The sequence below is a fragment of the Telmatherina bonti genome, assembly GCF_933228915.1.
Source record: "Telmatherina bonti genome assembly, chromosome: 17".
Taxonomy (NCBI): domain Eukaryota; kingdom Metazoa; phylum Chordata; class Actinopteri; order Atheriniformes; family Telmatherinidae; genus Telmatherina; species Telmatherina bonti.
This window is the reverse complement of record NC_136615.1, coordinates 19,063,945-19,074,250: the sequence shown is the minus strand read 5'-3', so window position 1 is coordinate 19,074,250 and position 10,306 is coordinate 19,063,945.

Genomic DNA, 10,306 nt, shown 5'->3' with positions numbered 1-10,306 from the left:
GTTTGGTAGATTTTTGAGAAGATTGAGAAGATGTTCATGTTTTAGCACAGTCAGCTAATCCAGTTGTTTAAGAGATTATCTTCTTTGATTGCTTGTTAGCACTTTTAGCAATAACATCTGACATGAAACCTTTTAACATTAATCCAACAAAACTAAGATCTGTTCACTATAGTAAATGTTTTTATAAGTCACTTTCCATTTTAGGACATGCTGTGTGTGACAATTTAAGTCATTCTACTGCCTCCATATATTTTTACAAGTGAAAGGTTGTACATTGTACATTTACATTTATATCTGAAAGTGTGTGCGTTTGTGTGTCCACATACCTGCTTCGTGAGACATGGTGTTATCAGTGTGGTTTACTAGCTCAACAAAAATGGTTGCAATGATATCCAGAGCTCAGACATCAAACACGAGAGGCCAGTTGAGTTATGGTGCATTGATCGAGTGCAAGAACAAAGGCAGCAATGGTTAACGGGATGGAAATCGTAGAAGAAAGAGATAGATGAGTAAGACAGAAGACAAGCAGTCCAAGGTCTGCAGTGAATTTTGTTTGGGGTCTAAGGCTCTGGGCTTTATGTCAGTCAGGATCTGTCGGAAAAGTCGCTCCCTTGAGAAAAAGAATGGAGGGAATAAGAGAGAAATGCAAGCTTGTGCGTGGGGCACTAAGAGTCTAGATGATAGGTGACATTAAGCAGGTACCCTTACGGGTCAGTTGTCAATTCATAGCTTTCTCTTCTGCAACAACAAAACTTTGAGAATGTGTGTGTTTTTTTTTAAGCATTGCCCAATGTAAGGTGCTGTCTTCAAGTATGCTTGGCTGGTGAGTTTCTGTCTGTGTCTGTTTTTTTAAGCTGTTACAGTGGTGTACGTGCATGTCTGGATAGTGATGAATAACCAGACCCTCCTTGGTTATCTTAACTTCCTTTAGAGTTTCAAGTGAGAGCCAGATGTAGCTATTTATCTTAATCTTTCTTCTCATTCAGTATAGATGTAGTTGGAGACCATTTCTCTTTTCGTTTATTTATTGAACTTTATAAGGACATGTACTCATGAGAAAATAATCAGCATGTGTTGAGTATTGACATCAATTTATATGTAATCTAAAAAAACGCTTAAAAAGAAAAATCTGGCGAAAATACTTGTGACTTGAAATAATTTGGGTACTCTTTGACTAAAGATTTCTGACCCCAGGAAGGCTCTTCTTGTACACATTAACATTTAATATAATGTGACATAGTAATGCTAAATGCTAATGCATTTGAGATGTCCTTGCATCAAAAGCTTTTAAGACAAAGACTCTTTGAGTGTTGGAGCAGAGGAGATGGGACTCCTCGCACTTGAGTAAATGCAATGCTGTTTTTCCAAGTGATTATACATTACTTATTAAAATATTCTACATGACAGGAGGGATTTGTTGTTTCATTCAGGCTTCTTTTTTTTTTTTTTAACTTATTCAAACTAGACCTGAAATCTGGAGCAGAGGAATTCTGACAAAATCTTTGTGGTTGCATGTATTTAACAGGAAATGGATATGGAGTGATTATCTCTTACAAAAACAACACCAAGTAATGAACTTTACCTTTACACTCATTGTAGGAACGAAGTAGAAAGCTGTCAAGACACTGCAAACTTCACATCCAGCAAGAAGCAATTAATTTGTCTCTAGCACCACATACTGACAGCATGTTTGCAATTAACAGATTTTAGATGGTGTCATCCTTGGTGATGACAGACCACAAGCTATGAAATTTCTGTGACAAGGAGCACGCTTCAGATAGGAGAGCTACTTGAGGGATGCCAGTCCTTTCAGTGTTGCAAATGATGATGTAAACCACACTTTACATAAAAGTGGTGAAGGAGCATCAAAACCGCTCCTGTTAGCTGTGTCATCTCTTACCACAGGCTGCTCATTTCTCAATGCTTGATTGGAACGGAGAGAGCTGAGCTCCCACCGAAAAGAGCAAAGGCAGAAACAAATGCATCCTCTTCAAGATTAGTGAGAAATTACTGATTTTTGCTTTGGCCATGCTGCACCACTTTCCACTGAAAACAGTTTGATACATGAAAGAAAAAAAAAAATGGAAAAAAATGCCAAAATAGTATAAAAATGAAAGCCCGTGAAAAAATTGTAGTGATGTGCTGGCTTTAACGTTTTGAAGAACTTCACTGCCTCAGTAAGCAGCAGAACTACGTTTAGAAAACAACGGACCAGGCAAGAAAAGAAAAGACTACTGTGTGCACCAGGCATGTGCACATGCTGGGGAATCTGTGCAAAGCAGCTCACAGTCAGTACACATACGTATTCTAACAGTGCGGCAGCATTGTACTCCAGTAATTGATGATAAACAGGTCTCATAGCTGGGATTTTATTGCATTTCCCGACTTGTTAATTTAGAAAAGTAGTGCATTGGTTCTTTCCTTTCTGATTCAACTCAGTCTTTCATTGGCTGGCTCCATCAACATACCTTTGTTATGGTTAAGGTTGGTGACGCTGCGTTAAATGGCTGTGTCAATACCAGAGACGGAAATCTGGTGGCGGCCATGCCAGGTCCAACACTGCACAGTGTGTTTGATAGCTTGAGCTAGACCTGTTAGTTTTCTTTTCCAGCAGTCATTCCATGATTATTTCATTATATTATATGCTTAAAGGAACTGACATTCTGCCAGAGTAAGGCCTTCCAAATAACTTTCAAGCCCCCTGATAAATAATTGATCTTTCAACTTTGCACCCTTGAGAAAATACGTTTTCCATAAAACGGTGCAAAACAAGCAGGATTTTTGACTGAACATTTTTGTGAACTGCCCCATTTCAAACAAATTAACAACTGAGTTTTGTGCTCTTTTAATTAGGCATGAAACGGTCATTATCATATAGTTAAAAGCTTGAATAGTTTTAGCTGCATGCATGAATAAGCTAAAAGAATTTATCGCAATCTCACACACATTTTCACACGCTCATACTTTAGCCCTATTGGGTTAACTTTCATCATTAGCAATCTAAAAGCAGATCAACCAATATTTTATGAAACAAATAGTTATAGTCAACCAGCAGGGGGCATTTGTTCTTTGCAGAAACTAACTATTTTGTGTAAAATCAACCCCACATCACAGCCTAACCTAGGCCTTTGTGTGGGGGATAGAGGTTCAACGGTGGTGAGTGGGAGCAGGAGGAGGGAGGGGTGGGAGCGAATTCTTGTCCAAACATTCTGCACGCGGATTTGTATTCATTGCACCCCTGCTGCTATTGATATCATTACGCAGGGTGCTCATGCTGCGAGGAGGGGGCTGGGACCTGCAACGGGGAGGTCATGGAGCTGCAGGCCCTAACGAGAAGTGACACTGGCTCCAGGTCGGCCAAGCATCCACCGGATTTCAATAGGAGCCGCACTTTCCCAGTCAGCGCATTAGATCAAAGATCATTACCTGCTAATCAAAACACATGAACGTAAGGGCTTCCCTTCTTATCCTGTTCTTTTGCAACTCATTGCCGAGCTGAGGCTTTGGAGGAGATGTGCCGGCAGATGAAGGAGGAGACAGCACCAGCTACTGGAATAAATGGACACAAGCCCATGGCCCCATGAAAATGGACACCACCCTGTAGCTTTCTGCACTCATTCTGGCGCCTTTGTTGTTTCTGCAGCAGTGATTAACTTTGGAAAGAATTATTGTTTAAATTTATGCAATGTTAACAGAAGTAAATTTGTTGTTATGTAATGCATTTCTGATTAGTTTTTATTCTCCACAATATAAAATGTTTGGTTAAAAAAACAGCTAGCAGCTTCCATTACTGAATTATGTGGGAAGCTCACACAAACTTGTATGAGGATTCTTTTGCCAGGTTCTATTAGAGACTTGGGTTTAGCGAGTGAAGACAATGATAGGGACAGATCTGTTGGTTCTTGAAAAAGCCATTCATTGTGGCTCTGATAGGTTGGATATTTGACCCTATAAGCAGTACAGAATCTTAAACTACTGTTTTAAAGTCAGATGTCTCCTTAGGATGCATAAGGTTCTTATTCGTCCATAGTATATAAGTTACGTTGTCCACTTACATCTTGCAGGGATCTGAGTTAAATTGTGGTAGGGGTTGGCAGAAGTCTATCCTCTGGGTAGATGCCTGAGTCTTGATATGTCAAAGCCCCTTGGCCAACAAGGGACAGAACAAGAGCAAGAGAGCACAGAAAGGGGGAGCAGTGGAGGATATTTTGCTGCTGTACTAAAGGCTCCATGGCCCAATAATCGTTTGTTTGAGTTTCCGCCCCAGCGAGCATGTCATGTCTCCATTAGAGAGGGTTTGTTTCTTCTTTCTGTCCGCCTCTTGGCAGCAGGGGGCTCTCACACATCTCATTTGGCTGTCTATTGCTGTCTGGTGCCAGGCAGACTGTCTTGTGTTTATGCGTGTGTGTATTTCTGTGTGCAAATATTCATGGTAAAATTCTTTTTTAGGATTACTCATTTATGAGTTAAAGTCTTAATGCTAATTGAGTTTGGAGAGTACTGATTCCTATGTGATCTGTTGCACAAACCAAATCACTCTTAACGACTGTGGTCAGTTACTTAAGCCCCCTGACTGCTGCAATTCATAGATTACTCCTATTTGGATTACTTTATTTATTTTTATCTCACTTCGTTCCGGTTTTGTACAACATATTGAGATAAAAATGAAAATCTTTCTCTAATTCATTAGTACAATGCAACTAAATCTACAGTAGAGCTGGAGCTGTTAAAAGGAATTACTTTATTGAACATCTTGTTATCGGACAATAAACTAGAGGAGATAATGTGTTGTGTCACAACAGCTCCGCTAAAATTGCTCCTGCAACGGTTCTCCAAATCTAGCAATAAAAACAAATAACATCTAATGTCAAATTTGATGCATCATTTCCTTCTTTCTCTAAGAGCTGTCAAGTAAAAATAATGGTGCAGATCATCAACTTTACTGATATTATTGATAATTGACATAAATTCCTTCATTGCCTTTGAAGAAATATTTTTGGTAAAATGCTGAGACCCAACATTCCAGTGTGTCTGCCGACTTACTGGATTCAGTGGTGTAGGAGCTGACCTGCTCTGCCACGGACTATCTTGATGTTAGTTTGACCATTGACCTAAGACTATGCTGTAGACATCAGCCTGCTGACCTGTCAAACAGTCCTCTTTATTCCTGTGACCCACAGAGCTTTCCTCTTTAAACTGAAATATGGCCGCCAAGCCTACAGAAGCCAGCCAATTAGGAAGTGGAAAGAAATCAGAGTGGCACAATGAGCCGAGACTAATAGAGTCCTCTTTATCTGCCGCCTGCCCGTCTGCCTGCCTGCTCCCTAAATGCCCTCAATGCTTCTGCTGCCAATCCGCTGCAAGCATCTCTGAGCCTGCTGAAAAACTCTTAATCGTATCTGTTCCTTGTGATGGATCATTCCCTCTTTACATTTCAGTTCTTCTCAAAAACTTGATGTATGAACACTTGTGTATAGACAGAAATGAGTGAAAGTAGAGAAAATGTGCATAGCATAGGAAAAATAATTATAAGATAGTATATCATAGATAAATCTGTGTTTGTCAGCTAGTATAAAAAATGTAACTTTTAAAGGACATGCAACCTATTCCAAGAGTAGCTTATGCATAGTCACAAAAGGTCTGACCGTCAATGCAATTTCATCCACATCAAAAGTTAAATATAGGACCACAGACTCAGTATTTTATAAAAAAATATTTCCTTTGCAAACTATTCAAAATAAAGCCAAACTTTGCAGCCGTAGAAAGACATAGGAAGACCTTGCATTTGTCTTTCATGTTAGTGTTAGGATGCAGAAAGTATTATTAACCAAGTTGAACAGGTTGAAAGTTGATATTTAGGGGTGACTAAAGAGTGAGGCATTAAGTCAGGAGCAACCTATTCTGATAAAAAGTGAAATCTTCACATGATTAGGTATCAAAAGGTGCTTATTAAGTTAGTTATTTGAAAAGGTAATGTTAAAATTAGGAACTGAAAATATTTTGCATGAAATCTATGCTTTTTTTAAAATCAGTATCAGTAAATTAGTATAAAATAATTGCTGGACCACCTGCCCTGTTTCTAACATAATACTAAAATAAACTTCACTGTTAGATTGACATAGCTTACTTGTCCAGCAGAAAGCTGCAACCTCCATTTCAGTTTTGAAGTCTGAGAGTCTTTTGACCCGTTTTCTCTTGGTTGTTATTTATTTTTCTTTTCTTGGATATTTTCACCTCCCTCTCACAGGACAAAGAGCACGAATGATCTTCCATTTCAATAGAAAACGGCAATATGATATGATCCACAGCTGAATTTGCTTGCCCCTTACCGACAACACACAGGGATTCACCGCTAAAACGCCTAAGGCTAACAAGTTTGTCTCCTTTAAGCTACCTTATTCAAATATTACCAAGCAACATGGCACCCTTCTGTTGGGTGCAACGTCACCTTTGTATTTATAATTAATTCATTCTAAGTTATGAGAGTGTTTTCATTTGGATGCGATTCTGATTATTCATTCATTCATTTTCCAAACCGCTTATTCCAATTCAGGGTCGTGGGGAAGCTGGAGCCTATCCCAGCCGGCTTTGGGCGACAGGCAGGGTACACCCTGGACAGCTCGCCAGTCCATCGCAGGGCCGATTCTGATTACATTTGGGTAAAATATGTATAGTGAAAGTAATATTTACTTTTATCTGATAAAAAGCCAAAGAAATTACACACTATATCTTTAAGCATTCAGTTATTCAATAGGAACATTTACTAGTTATCCGTTGCTTGTGTGAAATTTGTTCAGTAAGCTAGTTTTGGTCAAGGTGAGGTGAAAGTCTCCTGAAGAAATAAAATGGACACCATAGAAAAGCTCATATTCTTAACAAACAGTGTGTCAAAGAAGAAAGGGAATAAGGGAAACAAACAGCAACTTAATTTAAGCCACTTGAATCACAGACTCTTATGGCTATTTATATATATATATATATATATATATATATATATATATATATATATATATATATATATATATATATATATATATATATATATATATATATATATATATGTATGCAGATAGAGCACGTAAACCGTATGTATTTTTCTGGTCTTTGTCTCTTTGTACATGACTGACTCAAAGCAATTCTTTGTATTTCTAAGCAGCTGAGGGACGCAGAAGGAAAGAGTAAATGAAGACAACCATTGTCTCAGTTTAAAAACAAGTACATCCATCTCTGGAGGTCTTTCCCTGAATGATTTGCTACACATTTGAGTTACTTGTTCTGTGGCGATGCACTTTTTCCTCTGCATCCCAAAGGAGTAAGAAAGAGTGCCACCAAAGGTTGCAGAGTGTCCTGAGCCTTAGCAAAACTGGGGACAAAATCAATAGTTCAGTAGAGTGGAACTATTGTAGACTGTGAGCTGCAATTTCTCACCTTGTTTTTCTGAAACCCAGCTAATGCTCCCCCTTGTCTCCACCCTGTGCTGGATTGATATCTGTTGCGTTTTAAAGATGGACATGGTTGTTCCTGTTGACCCTCTGACATTGTCAGTAAATAAACCCCCAAAACACTCTATGTTTTAAATATGGTTTTTATCCACATAAGTCTAAAAACTATATTGAACAAAAAAGTATCAGTGTCAGAGGAAAACAGCAGATTGTTGCACGCATAAACTTTAAAATGGCATCATCACATTTATTTTACTGCTATCCATGAAAATGTCTTCTAATAAAAGAGCTGTCTCAAAGAAATAATGAGTCAGTTTTACAGTAAAAGTACATATCACTTCCTTGATCTTTCATCACTTGATTTGGAAATAATCTGATGAAAACAAAAAGTTTTGACTTATTTATCTCTTTAGTTAAGTGAAACATGTCTGTTTGAGTATTTGTGAGAGGTACAAATGTACCCATAATCATCACAGTCCCAATTTTGACTTTAAAGATATAAATATATCTTCATGTGGCCTGGATCAGTTTCAGAGTACTAAAAATTGGTTTTGAGTCTGATTCCCCACTAAGATGTTGACCAAAGTTCTTGGATTCTTCATAATATCATATTGGTTCTACACCAGGAGTGCATAGTGTTGGTGGGCCAAGTGAGCAAAGTTGGCACATCATTTAAGCAGTGTGTCACCCAGCCCACACACAGAATACCTTGCTGTGATATAGTGGCAAGGCGAAACATACTGACACAGTTTACAATGTACCATCAAATCTAAAGTTTGGATTTTATAAGAAGGAGAGAATATTGTACTGAAGTCAGCAGTAGAACAACAGATCTAGAAATTCAACTAATGAAACAGCTTTGTGAACTCCTGGACATGAATGCACAAGTAACACACTCCAGATAAAGACAAAATGGGAATTTTATCTGACCACAATCTGGCAAGGCTGAAGCTAAAACATCTATTGCTTGATTTGTTGCAGAGGTATGGTCTTACACTGGCTGAGAGTGACTACTTTGGTGACATTACGCTGTGGTAAATGATACCAAACCCAACATTATTGAAATGACAAATGTGTGCCAGATTTTAACATCAAAGTATAGATATAAACCAGACAAAACCCATTAAATACATCAGCTCTTCTCTTATGAAATTCTACATATGGTCATCATTCTCTGATCTTCAATTAAATGTATTTATGTAAAAATAACCAACTAATGCTACATTTACACAGTGTTTTGACTATATCGTGGTGTTTGTTGCATGCTTACATCTTAATTAGTTCTCTTGCAATGATAAAAATTCCAAAGATTCCCCTCCTGTTCAGGTTTGTAGTATCCAGAATTTTGGGACCCAGATCTAACTTTGATGTCTGTAAAACGAATTGGGAAATTCTCTGCTATATTTTGGCCAAGCTTTGGCCAACCATTTATTGTGGATTTATATGCATATATGCATCCTGAAAATGGCCCAATCTCATAATTATAAGGAATCCTTCAAAAATTCCAGGATCAAAATGGTGATTGAGCTCACTTCCAAAATTTAATGGCATCTAAATTAGACCAACACCTATCCTCAGAAAAATATAACAAAAAATCAGTCCAGCAGTTTTTGCCTAAAGTTGCGAACAAACAAACAAACAAACAGAGAGATAAACACAGGCAAAACATAATTCCATTGGTGGAGGTAAAAATGACATAATCAAGGATAATTAACTACATTTAACAGATTTTATGAACAGTAGTAGCCTGTGTCATCTTGGATAAAAATGCACCATGTTCTTAAATAAGATAAAATGTATTATCCCAGAATCAAACTCTACTCATATGCGAGTAATTTTTAAGGGTAAGATAGGCACAACTCCTATTTTGCTGTTTGAAGAAAGCAACAAAGTAAAACTAGAAAGCAATGATTGTTTGCTTGGTTCTTTCAATGAGCAGACAAAGGTTGAAAATGATGTGTTTTAGGGGGCTGGCATTTCACATCAAATGCAGCAAATGTCCAGAAAATGGCTTTTTGATCAACAGCATCTTCTGGCAAAGTCTTGAAAACTGACTTTGCAGCACTATTATTTTGATGAGGTGCATTGTTCTGTATGCATTCAGTTATATTCTAAAATTTCACAGTGGATCTGGCACTTGCCAACCCTCATTGGTTGAGCACTGAAAGTAATCTCCACATCTTCTCGCCATTCATCTGCTGTGTATAACATTTTATCATGGAACATAGTTGTGTTTGACTTGACAGCCCTCGCTTAACTAACTGCACTTATAATTATGGGTGCATGTGTAAAGACAATTAACCTATAGATCCACTTAAAGCATATCGGCTACTGAACTTTAACTTGTAAAAGAGATTAGTGTTTCTGCTTTACACTGAAAGATGACAGTGATCCATGAAACAAACAAACAAACAAACAAAAAGCTTTAAATCAATTTTCATAGCTGAAACTGAAACTAACACAATAAACCTCTTTTTTTGGGGATTTGCTTGGTAGCTCTCAAACTCTACAAATTTTATAATGTCCACGAGCACACACTAATACACTCATCCTCATGATTGTATTTCAAATGTCAGATAAGAGTGTCACATTGACGAGAAACAGGCTGGGGTATTTTTACCTCAGGATGCACTTCTGTCTAGTGACAAAGATAATAAAGATGGACCCAAGCAGAGATTACCAGAAAACCCAACCGGTGCCTCCTTATTTTCACAGCACTATCATGGAGCTCAAGGTACTTTGTTGAGTACTTGTCAAGTGTTATTCTTTGTACACACAAACATCACCCTGGTAATAGAACACAGTGCACTTAAATGTTCGGGTGGGCTATTTTTGTGTATAAACATGGACATCGTGCATTAATG